The following is a 19730-nucleotide window of genomic DNA, read 5'->3' on the forward strand; positions in this document are numbered from 1 at the left end:
TTTCATTGCCTTTGTTTGATCTTGTTTTGTGCTAAGGACCAAAACCATTTGTTCGGTGAAGTAAAACAACTCAAAACATGCCAATGTGAATTGTAACACCCCGATAAAATAAGATAATTATTTAATTTAAGTTAATAATATATTTATTAATTTAATTAAATAATTGGAATATTATAATTGGAATTATTATTATTGGATTATTATTTTATTGGAATAAAAGTTGGAATTTAGAAAAGGTTTATTTTTCACGTGAAAAGGAAAGGAGACTGAAAAGTGGAAAAGGGCAAAGAGAACCAGAGAACAAGGGTTGAAGAGAGGAAGAGCTTGAAGCTGAAGGATTGCCGGATTAACTCAGGTAAGGGGGGTTTATCATCGTTTAATGGGTATTATGGGATAACATGTAGTGGGTAGTGATAAACCATTGATTTACCTCTGATTGGAATGATGCATGATGAAATTGTGAACCTTTGGATGAACGAAATTTGGATTATAATTGAAGGAAATTCGTAGGAATTAGATGTAATAAGGTTAGAATTTGTGAAATCGAATGTGTATGATCTGTGTTAGGCGATATGAATGAATGTTGTGTAAAAATTGGACTGTAGAAGGTTGAATTGGATAGATCTCGTAACAGAGAAAGCCATAGCAGATCTGGAAATCTGGTTTCTGGTCATACGCGTATGGCACTAGGCAATACGCGTATGAGATGGTCTGGTACGCGTATGGCACTAGGCAATACGCGTATGGATGAGGAAGATGATGTTTTGAACGTGGTTTGGTCTCTGTTGGTACGCGTATGGGGAAGTGGTACGCGTAGCATACGCGTATGAGATGGTGTTACGCGTATGGGATTTGGTCAGGAGATGGGCCATACGCGTATGGGGCTAGGCAATACGCGTATGGGCAGGATTGTGATTTTTCTGTGCTGTTGTTGTGCAGTTTTTGGTTGTTCAGCTGAGTAATGTGATTTAGCTGATGTACGATATATTAGGGATCATTTCCCGTTGTTTTGAGTAGTATAGGTATTAGTAGAGTGTGCTAATACTGTGGTTGTTCTTTAGCATGATCTGATATGCTTATGTGATAAAATACTGATGATGTGTGATGGTATGCATGATCTTGTGAATGTATCAGTTATGTGTGCATTTGTGAATAGACTGTTTTATGGCTTAGAGTGCGAGCATATGTCTATTCTTGAATTGTGGTTGATGATTTAGCATTGCTAGGTGATTAGCATGCATATTGTGGCCTTTATGGTGGTAGCTAATTCCCATGGTGAGGAATTAGTGAGTTAGTCATTTTGGACTGTTGTTGATGTTTGCATGCTAGGTGAATTAGCGTGCATAGCATGGCCCTTGGGGTGGTAGCTAATTCCCATGGTGAGGAATTAGTGAGTGAGTCACTAGGTCTCAAATGAGTGGGACTAGTGGGCTTGGTAGCCGTGCCTGGATTTGGACGGTGAGGTGAACTATATGTTCACAAATAGTCGGTACCGCATGCATGGAGTCTCATTGCATAATATGTGTATGGCGTATAATATGAATGGATGTATTCCAATATTATACGTGTGTTTGTGTTGATATTGAGTATGAGCATGAATTGTATTGGTATTGAGTATGATATTTGAATTGATGTGCCGTTACCGAATGTGTGATGTGATTAGGGTGATTAATGTGTTAAATTACTTAACATGACATGATATTTTATAATGCTCATTATATTGATTGAGGAACTCACCCTTACAACTATTTTTCAGGTAACGAGCAGTGATTGAGTAGAAGCTAGTGCTTGGAGTCTAGTGTAGTCTCCTTAGTGGGTCATGCTCTGATAGATGTAACATCGGGATGGGATGTTTTACCTTGTTGCATAATTTTACATGTAATTGTGTTACATGTTCTGCATGATTGATTTGATTTCTATCCGCTGCGTACTATGCAAACGTTTTATTTGATAAATAAATGAGCATGACAATCTACTTTGATGAATGGTGTGAAGTTGTTTGTGTGACACCCTTAACTGCATAATTACTCTGATTTATATGTTGCTATTTTAATTAAATATTTGGGGTATTTTAGAAGGGTGTTACATTAGTGGTATCAGAGCATAGTCGGTCGAGTCGAGTCGTAATTATTCTGTTTCCCCTGTACGGGATAGGTGTTGTGTAACCCTATCAGTACTTATTGTTTAGCTTGTTGGGTTTTCAGAATAGAGATGGCTGGAAGAGGTAGAGATGATGCTGCGATTGCTGAGGCTCTGGGTATGCTAGCTGGAGTACTTGGAGGGAATCCGAATGTTGTGGGAATGGGAGCTGCTCGTCAACTGAGTGAGTTCCAGAAGAACAATCCTCCAATGTTCAAGGGAGCATACGATCCAGATGGCGCTCAGAAGTGGTTGAAGGAGATCGAGAGAATCTTCCGAGTGACTGAGTGTGCCGATAACCAGAAGGTCAGGTTCGGTACGCATATGCTGTCAGAGGAAGCAGATGATTGGTGGGTTGCTACCCGCACTGAGTTGGAATCTGCTGGGAATGCTGAGATCACTTGGGCTGTGTTCAGAGAGAGATTCCTGAGGAAGTACTTTCCAGAAGATGTCAGAGGAAAGAAAGAGATAGAGTTCTTAGAATTGAAGCAGGGTAACAAGTCTGTTACTGAGTATGCTGCTAAGTTCACAGAGCTGTCGAAGTATTACACTCCCTATAACGAGGCTACTGGGGAATTCTCGAAGTGTGTGAAGTTTGAGAACGGGTTACGTCCCGAGATCAAGCAGGCTATTGGGTATCAGCGGATTAGGGTGTTTTCTGATTTGGTTGACTGTTGCAGGATTTTTGACAGGATACCAAGGCCAGAGCAGAGAGCTATCAGCAGAGGGTTGATAGGAAAGGCAAGAATCAGAATGATCGGGGGAAACCGTATGCAGCTGTCAAAGGTTTCCAGAGACAGAGTGGGATGAAGAGGCCTAGTGGGGGAGACTCTAGTGCCCCTGCTAAGTGTTTCAGATGTGGTCAAGCTGGACATCGTATCCATGAGTGTACCAGTAATGAGAAGAAGTGTTTTAAGTGTGGAAAAGGTGGTCACTTGGCTGCAGATTGCCGGTTGAAGACTGTGACTTGTTTCAACTGTGGAGAGGTGGGTCATATCAGCCCACAGTGTCCTAAGCCGAAGAGAGAGAATCAGTCGGGAGGCAAGGTCTTTGCTTTATCGGGTTCTGAGACTTCTGCAGATGATCGTTTGATCCGAGGTACGTGTTATATTAATGGCTTTCCTCTTGTAGCTATTATTGACACAGGTGCGACTCATTCCTTTATATCTTTGGATTGTGTTGTGAAACTTAAGTTAGAGATATCTGAGATGCATGGAAGTATGGTGATTGATACTCCTGCGAAGGGTTCAGTGACTACTACTTCAGTTTGTTTAAATTGTCCTTTGAATATTTTTGGTAGAGACTTTGGGATAGACCTAGTGTGTCTTCCACTAGTGCAGATTGATGTTATCCTGGGTATGAACTGGTTGGTGTTTAACCGAGTTTATATCAACTGTTTTGATAAGACTGTGATTTTTCCTGAGATTGAGGAAGGAAAGGATTTGTTTCTATCAGCAAGGCAGGTGAATGAGGAAGTAGTAGATGGGGCAGAGTTGTTTATGCTGTTAGCGACTTTGGAGGCTAAAGATAAACTGGTGATTTGTGATCTAGCTGTGGTGTGTGATTTTCCTGATGTGTTTCCGGAAGAAGTGAATGAATTACCGCCAGAGCGTGAAGTTGAGTTCTCGATTGATTTGGTACCTGGTACTAGGCCGATGTCGATGGCTCCGTACCGTATGTCTGCTGTTGAGTTAACTGAATTGAAGAGTCAGCTGGAAGATCTGTTGGATAAGAAATTTATTCGTCCGAGTGTGTCACCGTGGGGTGCACCAGTGTTATTGGTTAAGAAGAAAGAAGGTACTATGAGGTTGTGTGTAGACTACAGGCAACTGAATAAAGTGACGATCAAGAATCGGTATCCTTTGCCGAGGATTGATGATTTGATGGATCAGTTGGTTGGTGCGAGTGTGTTCAGCAAAATAGATTTGAGATCTGGGTATCATCAGATACGTGTGAAAACTGAGGATATTCAGAAGACTGCTTTCAGAACAAGGTATGGACATTATGAGTATTCTGTAATGCCTTTTGGTGTGACTAATGCGCCTGGAGTATTTATGGAGTATATGAATAGGATTTTCCATCCGTACCTAGATCAGTTTGTTGTGGTGTTTATTGACGATATTTTGGTGTATTCGAAATCTGAAGAAGAGCATGCTGAGCATTTGAGAGTGGTTTTAGGAGTTCTACGCGAAAAGAAGTTATTTGCTAAACTGTCAAAGTGTGAATTTTGGTTAGAAGAGGTTAGTTTTCTTGGTCATGTGATTTCAAGAGATGGTGTTGCTGTTGATCCTTCTAAGATAGAAGCAGTATCTAAGTGGGAAGCTCCGAAGTCAGTTTCTGAGATAAGGAGTTTTCTTGGTTTGGCTGGTTATTATAGGAAGTTCATCGAGGGATTTTCTAAGTTGGCGTTACCGTTAACGATGTTGACTAGAAAGGGGCAAGCGTTTGTTTGGGATTCAAAATGTGAAGAAGGTTTCCAAGAGTTAAAGAGAAGGTTGACTACTGCTCCTATTTTGATATTACCAAGTCCGTCGGAGTTATTTGAGGTTTACTGTGATGCTTCATTGTTGGGTTTGGGTGGTGTGTTGATGCAGAATAAGCAGGTTATAGCCTATGCTTCGAGACAGCTGAGGGTTCATGAGAGGAACTATCCGACACACGATTTAGAGTTGGCAGCTGTGGTATTTGTTCTGAAGTTATGGAGGCATTACTTATATGGGTCAAGGTTTGAGGTTTTCAGTGACCATAAAAGTTTAAAGTATTTATTTGATCAGAAAGAGCTGAATATGAGACAGAGGAGATGGTTAGAGTTTTTGAAGGATTATGACTTTGGTTTGAATTACCATCCGGGTAAAGCAAACGTAGTGGCTGATGCATTGAGTCGGAAATCATTGCATATGTCTATGTTAATGGTCAAGGAATTGGATTTAATTAAGCAGTTTAGAGACTTGAGTTTGGTGTGTGAGAGTACTCACAATAGTGTTAAATTGGGAATGTTGAAGTTAACGAGTGGTATTCTGGATGAGATTAGAGAGGGTCAGAAATCCGATGTGCTTTTGGTGGATAAGTTGACTTTAGTGAATCAAGATCAAGGTGGTGAATTCAGAGTTGATGAGAATGGTGTTTTGAAATTTGGTAATCGGGTGTGTATTCCGGATGTTACCGAACTTAAGAAGAGTATTCTTGAGGAAGGACATCGTAGTGGTCTGAGTATTCATCCTGGAGCTACGAAGATGTATCATGATTTGAAAAAGTTATTTTGGTGGCCGGGAATGAAAAGAGAAATTGCGAGTTTTGTTTATTCTTGTTTGACTTGTCAGAAGTCAAAGATTGAGCATCAGAAGCCGTCTGGGCTAATGCAACCGTTGGCTATTCCAGAGTGGAAGTGGGATAGTATCAGTATGGATTTTGTTTCTGGTTTACCGAGGACAAATAAGAATTTTGAAGCTATTTGGGTGATTGTAGACAGATTGACGAAATTGGCTCATTTCATTCCGATCAGAATGGATTATCCGTTAGAGAGATTAGCTGAATTGTATATTGAGAAAATTGTAAGTTTGCATGGTATTCCGTCGAGTATTGTTTCGGATAGAGATCCTAGATTTACATCGAAGTTTTGGGAAGGTTTGCAGAAGGCTTTGGGAACTAAGCTGAGATTGAGTTCTGCATATCATCCGCAGACTGATGGTCAGACTGAGAGGACGATTCAGTCACTAGAGGATCTTTTGAGGGCTTGTGTTTTGGAAAAGGGAGGTGCTTGGGATTGTTATTTACCTTTGATTGAGTTTACCTACAACAATAGTTTTCATTCGAGCATTGGTATGACGCCGTTTGAAGCTTTGTATGGTAGGAGATGTCGGACACCTTTATGTTGGTATGAGTCCGGTGAGAGTGCTGTGGTTGGACCGGAGATTGTTCAACAAACTACGGAAAAGATTAAGATGATTCAGGAGAAGATGAGGATTGCTCAGAGTCGTCAGAAGAGTTATCACGACAAGAGGAGGAAGTCACTTGAGTTTCAAGAGGGAGATCATGTGTTTCTTCGTGTTACTCCGATAACTGGGGTTGGTCGAGCTTTGAAGTCGAAGAAGTTGACACCTCGATTTATTGGTCCTTATCAGATTTTGGAGAGGATAGGGGAGGTAGCCTATCGTATCGCTTTACCGCCGTCACTTGCGAATTTACATGAGGTTTTTCATGTGTCTCAGTTGAGGAGGTACATTCCTGATCCGTCGCATGTGGTCCAAGTAGATGATGTCCAGGTGAGAGATAACCTGACTGTTGAAACATCACCTATGAGGATTGAGGATCGAGAGTTGAAGCAGTTGCGGGGTAAAGAGATTGCTTTGGTGAAGGTAGCTTGGGGAGGACCAGCAGGTGGCAATGTGACTTGGGAACTTGAGAGTCAGATGAAGGAGTCTTATCCAGAGTTATTCGCTTGAGGTATGTTTTCGAGGACGAAAACTCTTTTAGTGGGGGAGAGTTGTAACACCCCGATAAAATAAGATAATTATTTAATTTAAGTTAATAATATATTTATTAATTTAATTAAATAATTGGAATATTATAATTGGAATTATTATTATTGGATTATTATTTTATTGGAATAAAAGTTGGAATTTAGAAAAGGTTTATTTTTCACGTGAAAAGGAAAGGAGACTGAAAAGTGGAAAAGGGCAAAGAGAACCAGAGAACAAGGGTTGAAGAGAGGAAGAGCTTGAAGCTGAAGGATTGCCGGATTAACTCAGGTAAGGGGGGTTTATCATCGTTTAATGGGTATTATGGGATAACATGTAGTGGGTAGTGATAAACCATTGATTTACCTCTGATTGGAATGATGCATGATGAAATTGTGAACCTTTGGATGAACGAAATTTGGATTATAATTGAAGGAAATTCGTAGGAATTAGATGTAATAAGGTTAGAATTTGTGAAATCGAATGTGTATGATCTGTGTTAGGCGATATGAATGAATGTTGTGTAAAAATTGGACTGTAGAAGGTTGAATTGGATAGATCTCGTAACAGAGAAAGCCATAGCAGATCTGGAAATCTGGTTTCTGGTCATACGCGTATGGCACTAGGCAATACGCGTATGAGATGGTCTGGTACGCGTATGGCACTAGGCAATACGCGTATGGATGAGGAAGATGATGTTTTGAACGTGGTTTGGTCTCTGTTGGTACGCGTATGGGGAAGTGGTACGCGTAGCATACGCGTATGAGATGGTGTTACGCGTATGGGATTTGGTCAGGAGATGGGCCATACGCGTATGGGGCTAGGCAATACGCGTATGGGCAGGATTGTGATTTTTCTGTGCTGTTGTTGTGCAGTTTTTGGTTGTTCAGCTGAGTAATGTGATTTAGCTGATGTACGATATATTAGGGATCATTTCCCGTTGTTTTGAGTAGTATAGGTATTAGTAGAGTGTGCTAATACTGTGGTTGTTCTTTAGCATGATCTGATATGCTTATGTGATAAAATACTGATGATGTGTGATGGTATGCATGATCTTGTGAATGTATCAGTTATGTGTGCATTTGTGAATAGACTGTTTTATGGCTTAGAGTGCGAGCATATGTCTATTCTTGAATTGTGGTTGATGATTTAGCATTGCTAGGTGATTAGCATGCATATTGTGACCTTTATGGTGGTAGCTAATTCCCATGGTGAGGAATTAGTGAGTTAGTCATTTTGGACTGTTGTTGATGTTTGCATGCTAGGTGAATTAGCGTGCATAGCATGGCCCTTGGGGTGGTAGCTAATTCCCATGGTGAGGAATTAGTGAGTGAGTCACTAGGTCTCAAATGAGTGGGACTAGTGGGCTTGGTAGCCGTGCCTGGATTTGGACGGTGAGGTGAACTATATGTTCACAAATAGTCGGTACCGCATGCATGGAGTCTCATTGCATAATATGTGTATGGCGTATAATATGAATGGATGTATTCCAATATTATACGTGTGTTTGTGTTGATATTGAGTATGAGCATGAATTGTATTGGTATTGAGTATGATATTTGAATTGATGTGCCGTTACCGAATGTGTGATGTGATTAGGGTGATTAATGTGTTAAATTACTTAACATGACATGATATTTTATAATGCTCATTATATTGATTGAGGAACTCACCCTTACAACTATTTTTCAGGTAACGAGCAGTGATTGAGTAGAAGCTAGTGCTTGGAGTCTAGTGTAGTCTCCTTAGTGGGTCATGCTCTGATAGATGTAACATCGGGATGGGATGTTTTACCTTGTTGCATAATTTTACATGTAATTGTGTTACATGTTCTGCATGATTGATTTGATTTCTATCCGCTGCGTACTATGCAAACGTTTTATTTGATAAATAAATGAGCATGACAATCTACTTTGATGAATGGTGTGAAGTTGTTTGTGTGACACCCTTAACTGCATAATTACTCTGATTTATATGTTGCTATTTTAATTAAATATTTGGGGTATTTTAGAAGGGTGTTACATGAATCCCCAAAAATCCATCCACAAGCATGCTTCAGACCACATGTCTTTTCTGAGCAAACCACTTCCTTTCTCCCTACAAACCACTCCATCACCTTCCCTATAAATAAGGGATGATGTCCTCTTCATTTACCAAGCTTTTCAAGCTAGAAAACCTCTGCTTTAAAACTGAATTTCTTCCCCAAAAACAGAGTTGCACTTTTAAAGTTCTAAGTCATTTTAGTTCAAACCAAGCATCCATAATCCATTCCTCAACCTCATTGAAACTTTATGAAACAGTAACTCACCTTGAAAAAACTTCCCCTGAGATATCCATTGGCATCGGAGCTCCACTCTGAAACCGATCTCGACCAGGTAGTTCCACTCATCTCCTTCACTCAAACAAGTTACCCTCTTGCTCGAAATCATTCACTGATCATTAGCCCTGACCTTGTAGCTTTGATTAATCCGTTTCCAGTATTTAGTTTTTAAATTAGGTTAACTTGTTCATCTGTGGTTTTTGAAAATACTCCATACTCAGAGCCAATCAATGACTCATGAGTGTCGAGGTTGGTTCGGATATGTGTTTGCAAGCTATTTCCATGATCGAATCCAACGAAAAAAAATCGTATTTGTAGGATTTGATTTTGAGGTGGTTCGAGCAAGAAGACGAAGTCATGTGCACTTTTTGAATTTGAAAATATTGGTTGTCATGTTCTGATTGGTTGATACGCGCGCAAATTTCATTTACTCTTTGTTTTTAATATTTACTGAGCACGCTATGTTGACACAACTGGGCCATTGGCCCAGTGAGTGAGGGGGTAAATCCCCCCATGACCCTAAGGTCAGGGGTTCGACCCTAGCGTGTGCACCTTGACCATTTTCCTTATTACTTTGTTATTCTCTTTATTTTATTTCCCCAATTTATTTTATTTTTAACCCTCTTATATTTATTATTATGAAAATATGTTGAACATCAAGCCCCCTTATTTTTTCCTATAGAATTTAATGGTGACTTCATTTATTTTATTTGGATTGTTCTTGATGGAATTTTGAGGTCTTGAATTCAAGGACTAATGAAATACACCTATGTCATGATATGTTTGATTTAGGGTTGATTAGAACCTTTTACATTTCAAACCTACCATTGGTTGATCATTGAGTTCATCCATGGTACTCCGAGGTGTGGATAGGTTACCCCTAATTCAAATAATTTGGTTATTTGACTTGTGGATGAAGTCCCCTTTTGTAACTTGTGATTCATCTGACACATTTCTATTTCATTTTGTTTATACTAACCTACTAACCCCTCTATAGCTTTTGGATTATCATATTGTCTTGTTCATACCAACCCCATAACTTATGACTATCATATCTTGTTCATATAATTTGTAAACCTTATACCTTGTGCATATAACTTGCTAAAAACAACTAAAATCAATCATTCAACTTTGGGTTGTATAGACTTATTTTTGTCAATCTATTGATAGATGGGCTTGAGGTTGAACAACTTTCATTGTTGTAAATCTAGGGTAAGTTGATCCATTGATCATCTTCCTTATTTTGCATTAGGGATAAGTTATCCCTTGATGCGCCATATTTTGAATCTGTTGATCTAAAGATAGATAATCCTCAAAAGTTGTCCACTTACTCATAACCCTAACTTTAGCTTTGTTAACTTTGATTACTACAAACCTTTATCATTGTTATTATTCATTGTTATTTACTTATTATGTCATTTAAATTTAAGTACTCATTATCATCATCAATGTACAAACTCATCATACACATCTTACTATTGTTCTTTATTACTGTCATCATTTAAAAACAACCAAAACATGATAACATTAAAAGACCAAAAATAAGTCATGACACTTAATCACCTGGACTTAGATGATTCCATGTAGGACCTTTGCTTGGAGGCCTTTCATTACTCTTTTGTAATACTTTGTAAACACTTGGGTTTCATCTGTAACTTACATTCCGGTTGTAAGAATGACATCATGACACCACCTTAGGGGGACATGTTTGTAATACCATTGTCCTTTATTTAACATAGGTCACTTTTGCACACACAAGGCTTTCTCTTGGGCTACCTTATAATGAGACCCTTTTATTTCCTTGTTGGTTACTCTGCATTCATGTTGCATAAGCCACATTTTTCAATCAAATAAACAAATCCTTGATTCAGCATCAAAAGGTTTTTTCTTAGTCAAACTTAAAACACTTAATAACTACGATTAGTGTTGTACGCCACGATGCTTAAATGGTGGACAATGAGTGAGAATGGAACATTCCTACCCTCACTCTGGTTATTTTGGATGCAAAACGCTTGACTTGTTGTCTAGAATATTCACATCCGCCCCTAGACTTCAGTGCAATCTAATCATAAACTCTTTTCATAAACCCTTGTTTAAGGTAAAATCAACACAACCCATCAAATCTAATTTTTGTGCCTTAGGGCACCCACTTCGAAAACCCTTTTCTCAAAGGTAAAATCAACCAATACAGAAACATTTTCTACTCCGAATTACAGAGCTCTGATTCCTCATCCACGAATGAGTGATACATAGGCACAACGGCCCCAATCCTTGGCGAGCACTATAATAATAAAAAAAACCTCTTTCACACATATTCTTTTGACAAATAAAATAATGACAGATAAATCCCCATGTATATAAAACAACCCAAATGGTTCCTATGGAATACCATGGACATGAAGGGTACTAATATGTTCCCCTCACGTAACTGACTCACGAAACCTAATCTCGGTGGCGAGAACGACTCCTTATTCTTTTAAAGCGTTTCCCGTGCGCTTATCTTTTTTTAGGGTTTTATCGACTATTTCCTCTCGCCTCCCCGATGGAGGTACACAAATAAAATTCGGTGGCGACTGAAGCTAGCGGAAATATACCCGAACGTATCGCACGCTCGAACATACAACAAAGTCGTCATCGAACTTTATTTATTCCCGAAGGAAAGGGAAAACATCGATAAAACCCGGGGAAAAGAGATATGCTGGGTAAGGAAGTCGGTTATACAAGGGGAAGGTATTAACACGCCAAACATTTATGGCATTCCATGGGAATCATTTTGATTGTTCTCGCTCAAAGAGGTGTTATATATAAAGATTACTCACAAAAGAATGGGAAAAGGAAAATGAAATTCTGGTATCAGATATGAGATATCGAAGGTAATGTCACGACACTAATATCTGAATAAAACACACAGGATAAAGATAAAGAATAGTAATGCAAGAAACACAAACAATTGTTAACCCAGTTCGGTGCAACTCACCTACGTCTGGGGGCTACCAAGCCAGGAAGGAAATCCAACAAATAGAATCAGTTCAAAGATTCTCAGTACACTCCACAAGTTACAGTCTTTTTCACCTAATCTCTACCCGTGTGATTTATACCTAAGAACTCTTAGATATGAGAACCCACTCACTCCCCCTCAATCACACCTGTGATTATAAACAACAATTACTTATGAAAAGAAGACACTCTTCAAAGACACACACTTGATCTTCAATTAAGTAGACACACACTTGATCTTACTTAACAACTTCAATCAAGTAGACACACACTTGATCTTACTTAACATCTTCAATCAAGTAGACACACACTCATGCTTAAAAGCTTTGAGTGACAAATTACAACTCACAAATCAGACCAATTCAATCATCTATGGATGAATTGAACGACTTACAAGTCACACGACCAAACAAGACACAAACCCTTATTCTCTCTATATTGGTTGTGTATCAAATCAGGTTTTTCCATGTCCTATTTATAGAAGCATTCAGCTGGGCTTGGACATCTTGAAAACCCTAAAACTATTTTCCAATTAAATCTTCTCATGACAGCTGATTAGATCTCTTTGGAAAATAAGTAAATCTGGTTGTAATTAATGATTGAATGCGTTTGTAAATCAGATCTTCAATCATACATAGATTTCCATTAAATGCGCAATCACATAACACATAACATTCACCCTGAATGTTCTGTGTACAGATGTCATGACATCGGGTCTGACATCCTGGAACAATCCTGCATAATTCCATTTTAAATATCCAGCAGGTACATAATATCAAATGTCATGACATCGTGTATGACATCCTGAAACAATCCTGCATAATTATATTTTTAAACTCCAGAAGGTACATAGATATCTTATGTTAAGACATCACATGCAACATCTTGTGAACACTATTTGTTTTACCAAAATTGATGCCAACACTTAGAACCAACAAACTCCCCCTTTGGAAATTTTTGGCTAAAACATATATCTGTCCATTTTGTTCACAAGAAAAAACACATCAGCAGTTAAACATCATAACAGCAGTTTAAGCAGCAACATAAGCAAACAGAATTACTAGTAACTAGTAAAATACACAAATGCACATGAGTACTTCTTCTCCCCCTAAGTCTGTACAACACATACATCTCCTTTAACAATAACAACACCTGTAACAATCAGAGTCACCCTCTGACATCTGCTTCAACATCACCTGTGCACCACATCAGACATCTCATCCAACATCTGTAAACAGAACAACATTTTGTCTTACATCAAACACATCTCCTTCAACAATAGCTGTTCATATCTGTTCAGCTACACCAACACATACATCTCCACACAGCTCCACATAATCACTTCTCCCCCTTTTTAGTCAAAATAGATCAAAGGTGACCAATTAGACAAAATAAATGTCAATCAGCCTAGCGGAGAATGTCACAAGAGATGTTATAACATATAAAATGTTAAAACATAATTGTTAGGAGATACAAACCATAATTATACACAGCTGTAATAGCTGAGATAATTAGAAATCCATGGAATTCATTAAGAGCCCAAAAATTACATCAAGGCATCAGTAAGGATTGCCACAAATTACAAACATTTCAACAGAAAAAACAACAATTTCTTCAGCATCCAAAACAACCAAACCACCAGGGGGACCAGTCTTCATAACAACACACAACACATACAATCTTCATAACAAGGGAAACCATTACTACTCAGTCTGAGGAAGTAGCATCATCTTCACCTTCAGAATCAAAACTGCCACTAGATTGAGCATTGGACCTCTCACTTGAGGTATTGGCATTTGAATCCTTGGTCTCACCAGCCTTCTCCATATCTTCCTTCTCTAAGCTACTAATAAGAACCTCCAAAGCCTCTTTCCTTGCCTTGGCAACCCTAATACCAATATCTAGCTCCTTACAAGTTTTCTTCAATTGATCAATCAAGCTACCTTGAGAGGCAGGCTCCTTCCTTACAGATGTCATGACAACATCATTGACATGGCTTCCTTCAAACAACTTGTAGTGAATGGACAGTGAAGGCTTCCTTCTGCTGGGAATATCACTTGTGTTGAGAATGCCTGGTTGCTGGCTTAAGATAATTCCACAAATGATAGATGGAAAGGCAATAGGCAGCTTTACTGCATTAGTGGAGGCATGTCTAATAATTTGATAAAACATAAACCTTCCAAAATCAAAGTTTAGCCTGGTTCCAATAGCATAGATGATTCTCCTAAGACCATTAGAGATGGTTGAGATATGGTTAGTTGGCACCTAGTTGGCTGAACCAATCTTGTGCAAGATGGCATATTTAACAGTTAACTTGCCAGTTGATAGATGCTTCTTACTAGGCCATTCCTTGACTTGGCCAGCAGTAATAGTCCTACAGACTTCATTGTCTGTAGCCTCTAAATCCACACCTCCTTCAGTTCCTCTCCCTAGGAACTTGTTGATTATGGTTGGGGAGAACCCCACACATCTACCTCTCACAAAGACCTTGCTGAATTCCTTGTTATTCTTTTCAGAAATATCCTTTGGGATATTCACAACAAACTCTTTTACTAACCCTTCAAAACATTGGGGCAGAGCAACAACAGTTTTCATCAGACCAACATTCTTGATTAATTCCATCAATTCCTTCACTTCTACAACCTCCTTTCCTAGCTCGCTTTCAATAGCAACCCTCCTTTGAATGACAAACTTCCACTTGGCAGCACCATCTTCCAGATGGAAAGAGATGTTGCCTAAGTGCACAACTGCCACTTTGGCTGGGGACTTTTTAACAACCTGCCTTTTAGCAGGAGAGATGTCTGGGACATCGTCTTCGACATCCTCTTCAGAGTCAGAACTCTCTCTGACCTTCCTCTTCTTAACCTCAACTTTACTCCATGATTTGGAGGGTCCTACACCAGCAGTCTTCTTCCTAGTTCTGGCTGTCAACATCTCAGCCACAATCTTCCTTTTTCTAGTCTTCAATTTCCTAGAAACACTTGGTTTTACATGATGAACCAAGGTGTCCTCTTCTTCTTCTGAACTCTCTTCCTCCAGATTAATAACATTCTCAGCAGTCTCATGAGAAACATCTACTGGTTTCTTACTAGGCAAGGTTTTACCTAGAGAGCATAATCCCTCAGCAGCCACTTCTTTCTCTGATCTAGATGAATCATCATCTTTCTCAGTTTGGGGTTCCACCTCAGATGAGGGGTCCCTTCTAGACAGAGGGGTAGAAACACTCTTGACTGCATGCCCTTCGTTTAGAATCCTAGTTACTAGGTTCCTAATGGCACGATCTGTAAAGTGCATGTCATCCTTATGAGGAGATTTATCAGGAATGTTACCTTGATTACTTCCAGCCGTGGAAGAAGGGCCAGGGACGTCACCTGGAATAACAAAGAGGGGAATAACATCTAGAATATCTTCATCCAGAAACTCCATGGAGGGAGTCCTTCCTTTGTGAGTGGGTTTTGATCCTGAGGATGAGGGATGTTGTGACATTTTGTTGAACTTTTGATAAAAATCTTTTTGCCCTAGCAGAGGTTGTCTGAGAAGTAGGATGAAGATGGAAATGGTTGTGTTGAGGTAACGTGTGGAAATGGCATAGATACTAGTTCCAATACTAGGTAATGATTTATCATTAATGTGGCTCTTTCTTTTAAGTGGGCAAACAATATTTTTATTACATTTTCCACTCCATTTTAATTGCTATAACTTCACAAGAATCCAAATCCCCAATTTCCCTCTTAAACATTCAAACTGATTATCATCCAAAACCCTTGCAAATTTGTCAGCTAATTGCATTTCATGCTTTAGAGCTATGAATTTGTCTTCCACAAATTCTCTAATGGAGTGATGACAAAAATCAATGTGCTTGGTCCAACTGTGCTGAATAGGATTTTTGGACATAGTTGTAGCACTCAGGTTGTCATAGTACAATGTCATGACATCGTGTGTGACATTGTATTCAGTCAACAGTAGTTTCAACCAACCCTGTTGAGAACAGCTGCTTCCAGCTGCTATATATTCAGCACAAACACCATTTTCATCTTTCAAATGTGTAGGAGCAGGTGTCCTTTCACTCTCCATCCCAATCTTCTTAACATTGTTCTTGGCATTTTTGCTTTGAGATAGACACATAGACCCTTCTATCTGCTTGACTTGTAGCCCAAGTCCAACAAATCTCTTTCCAACTTCAGACTGTATTTGACTAGCAACATGTTCTACCATCTGATCTAACCTCCTACCAAACCCAATATTATCCATATGGAGGAGTTTCAAACTTTTGGAAGTGATGTTATGTCTGAGTTTCTGGTGTGACATTCTTGTCTGACATTTCCCACAGACTTTTCTTTCATCAATCTTCAATTTGGGAGTTCTTCTAGCAGATATACTCATCTCTTTAAGATGCAGATGGCTTAAACATTTATGCCATGTTTTCACTTATTCTTCTTTGACTAAGGTACACTTTGAGGAATAACCAATTTGAGAACTCCATATGTAACAGTTGTCTTTGGTCCTGATTCCTTTCATGATCACTTCACTTTCTTTGTTAGTAATCAGACATTCAGTTTTATTGAAGTTAACATTTAGACCTTGGTCACATAGTTGACTGATGCTTATTAGATTTGCAGTCAAGCCCTTAACAAGTAGGACATTGTCAAGGTCAGAAACTCCAGGGCAATCAAGCTTACCAATCCCTTTGATTTCACCCTTTGCTCCATCACCAAAGGTTACATAACTCAAGGCATGAGGATGAAGGCCAATTAGCAGGTCTTTGTTTCCAGTCATGTATCTGGAGCACCCACTGTCAAAATACCAATCTTCTTTGGCTGAAACTCTGAAGGAAGTGTGAGCTATTAGACTTGTAACATTTGTCTTAGTGTAACACCTCAAAATTTGCCCTCCTCTCTTGGGACTAGCTTAGCATATTGCATCTCATTGTTAGGGCATTAGGCATTACATCTTTGCATGTCATGTGAAATAAGCAAGTCATCCTCCTAGGTCTTTCTCAGAAGATAGAGAGGTTAAAAGATTCAAGCTTGAGGGTCTCATGAATTGATCACTAATCATCTGAGGTTTGTGCTTCAATTAGGGTTTCTTGGTTCCTCAAGGAGGTTTAGTATTATCTTGGTTGAAATGGTACACCATCATCATCATGATTCATTATTCCTGATCAGGTTCCTTGGGATTAGGGTTTTGACCTCTGGTCAACCCTAATCAGTTGCATTATGCCAATCAGGGATTTTCAGGGAGATGAGGTCTTTATTAAGATGGGGATCATCATGTGATTTTATTGAGCTTGTATAAGCTAGGGTTTCATTTTGGAGTTATTTCATCAAGTGGCTGAGGCTCAAAATCGTCTGTGCATGACCAAGTCATCTATCAACTGCAAAAGTCAACTGTTGGATTTGGAGGTGGGAAGTGATTAGAAATATTTCATTCATGTTCAAACAAGTCTCATTTGACATTTCAAACATCAACATTGAAGAAAATAAAGTCGGGACAAAACTTTCCAAAAATAGCAGGTGACCTGTAATTTGAATTTGCCAAAAATGGAAAGGTTTTCAACTCAAGATTACATCATCAAAAAAGCTTCAGATGAAATTTTGTTGAACATGAAAGTTGTAGGTCTTTCTCTCCTATTTCCAAAAAGTCCAAGATCATCAATTTCTCATGTGTGGTTAAGGAGATATGATCAAAACTTGACAAAGTATACATTGAACTTCAAATGGGCATAACTTCTCAACCAAAACTCCAATTCAAGTGGTTCTTTTTGCTAAATTCTCCTTTTAACCTCTAGTTTCCAAAACATACATTGCATTACACCAATTGTCATCACATAATCATTTGGAAATTCACTTGATTTTTGGAGGGAAAATATGGAATTTAAAATTTGTGCATTATTTGAACATGCTACCATTGCATTTGGCTCCAAAACAGCATTTTGAGTGGAATTGGATCAAAATTCGTGCACTATTCACCATGCATTTTCATGCATAGGGTGAAAATCTCAATTTGCACTTGCACCTCATTTTACTAATTACCATTTGTAGCGGTGTATTCGTCGCTATATGATTTATCGATTAAACCATAAGCAAGGTATACAATGATTTTCGAGTCGCCACCGCACTTTTATTTATCCAAAGGACTGGCTAAAAAGCGAACAAAAGCCTAAGAAGTTTTACACGTAGAAAACTAATAAAAAGATCAGAGAGTCTGGGTAAGGGGTAAATTACGCAATGGGAAGGTGTTAGGCACCCACTACGTCCTAGGTACTCCTAGGGAGCCCTTTTCACACTTGTTGTATAAGATTGTTATTTGTTATGACATAAGTATTGTGCAAACATGATTGGGATGATGAGAAAAGAATATACAATTTTTATTGGGTTTGAACGGATGAACCCGCTGCCTACGTACCTTCCATCAAAGGTAAGGATCAAAACGCCGTAGTTCGGCTAAAAGATTTCCAAAATATGAGTGGATTCAATTTTAAACAATAGCACTGAGGCTTTTCATTATCAATGGGAGAAAACTCGACCAAGACCAACATCCACCATGCGAGGATAACTTCGACGTACTAGAGGGGTTAGCCCTGTTTTCAGTACGGAAGTCTTATAGTCGACTCACTAAGGATAAGGTGAGGTTTACATCAACCACAAAGATAATTGAAACCTATGGCTAATGCATGAAAAGATTAACAATGGACAAAGCCAAAACAAGTGAATGGGTGAAGTTAATTGATTGTGATTATGAAAATGGAGTCAAAGTATGATTAAGATTAATTTGAAAGAAGTATTATGAAATGGAGTTTGAAAAAAGTCAAGGACTTGGTCCAGGTTTTTAATTTGAAAAGGCATGAAAATGTTTGCACAATATCTATCTCAAGTTTGAAAGTAAAGTGTGAAAAGGTTTAGGACATAATGAGGATGAATGGATGAAGATGGATTGTAAAACTTCTTAGAAAGTTCACCTCTTGAGATCATATAGAAGATGATTCAAGTGTGTCCTTTGGAAGGCAATGGATAATAATAATGTAAGCAAGCAAATGATACCGGATGCCACTCAATGGTCTTACTCCAATCTCACAAACAAAAAAAAGCGGATACCGGATACCAATACATGGATTTACACCAATCTCCTAAAACAGAAATGGATATCAGAGGCCACTCAATGGACTTACACTAATCTCCTAAAACAAAATGAAACTTGGATACCGGACGCCAATCTGTCTGGGCTTACACCAATATCCAACATATGATCATAGGAAAACAAATGCCAAATTACACGGACTTACAATTGTATCCTCACATACAACAAACAAAGCAACATGTGATCATGGGAAAGCAAATGCCAACTTACAGGGACTTACAATTGCATCCTCACATATAATCAACAAATGCATCAGGCAAAGATAAGATGAGTGGCCAAGGTGATGGTCTTATACTCACTTCCATATCATAGGAGCAATGGCCAATGGATGGTCTTACAATCGTCCTCAATGGGTAAACAGCAATGACAAGTCATAAAGACAAATGAGATGATTATGCATTGATGAGCAATAACTGATGATAAATGCATAGAGCATACAAGCAAACATGTGCATATGAAACAACAAGCAATCAATGAAAGCATTCAGCACACACTATAACCAAACAAGGAGGCTCATACAAAAGGGTTAGGCATTGAAGCCAACTGGAATAGGTTGATGGTGCTCTTAACCTTGCCATTGAGGGGCTAAGGTGAAGCAGATGAAAGGAGATGAGGGGTGTGCCTCATTGCTCTTATCCCTGATCAGGGAGAGCATTTGAATATCAGAAGGTGTGGGAGTT

The sequence above is a fragment of the Lathyrus oleraceus genome, chromosome 2 (genome assembly GCF_024323335.1).
Source record: "Lathyrus oleraceus cultivar Zhongwan6 chromosome 2, CAAS_Psat_ZW6_1.0, whole genome shotgun sequence".
Classification (NCBI taxonomy): Eukaryota; Viridiplantae; Streptophyta; class Magnoliopsida; order Fabales; family Fabaceae; genus Lathyrus; species Lathyrus oleraceus.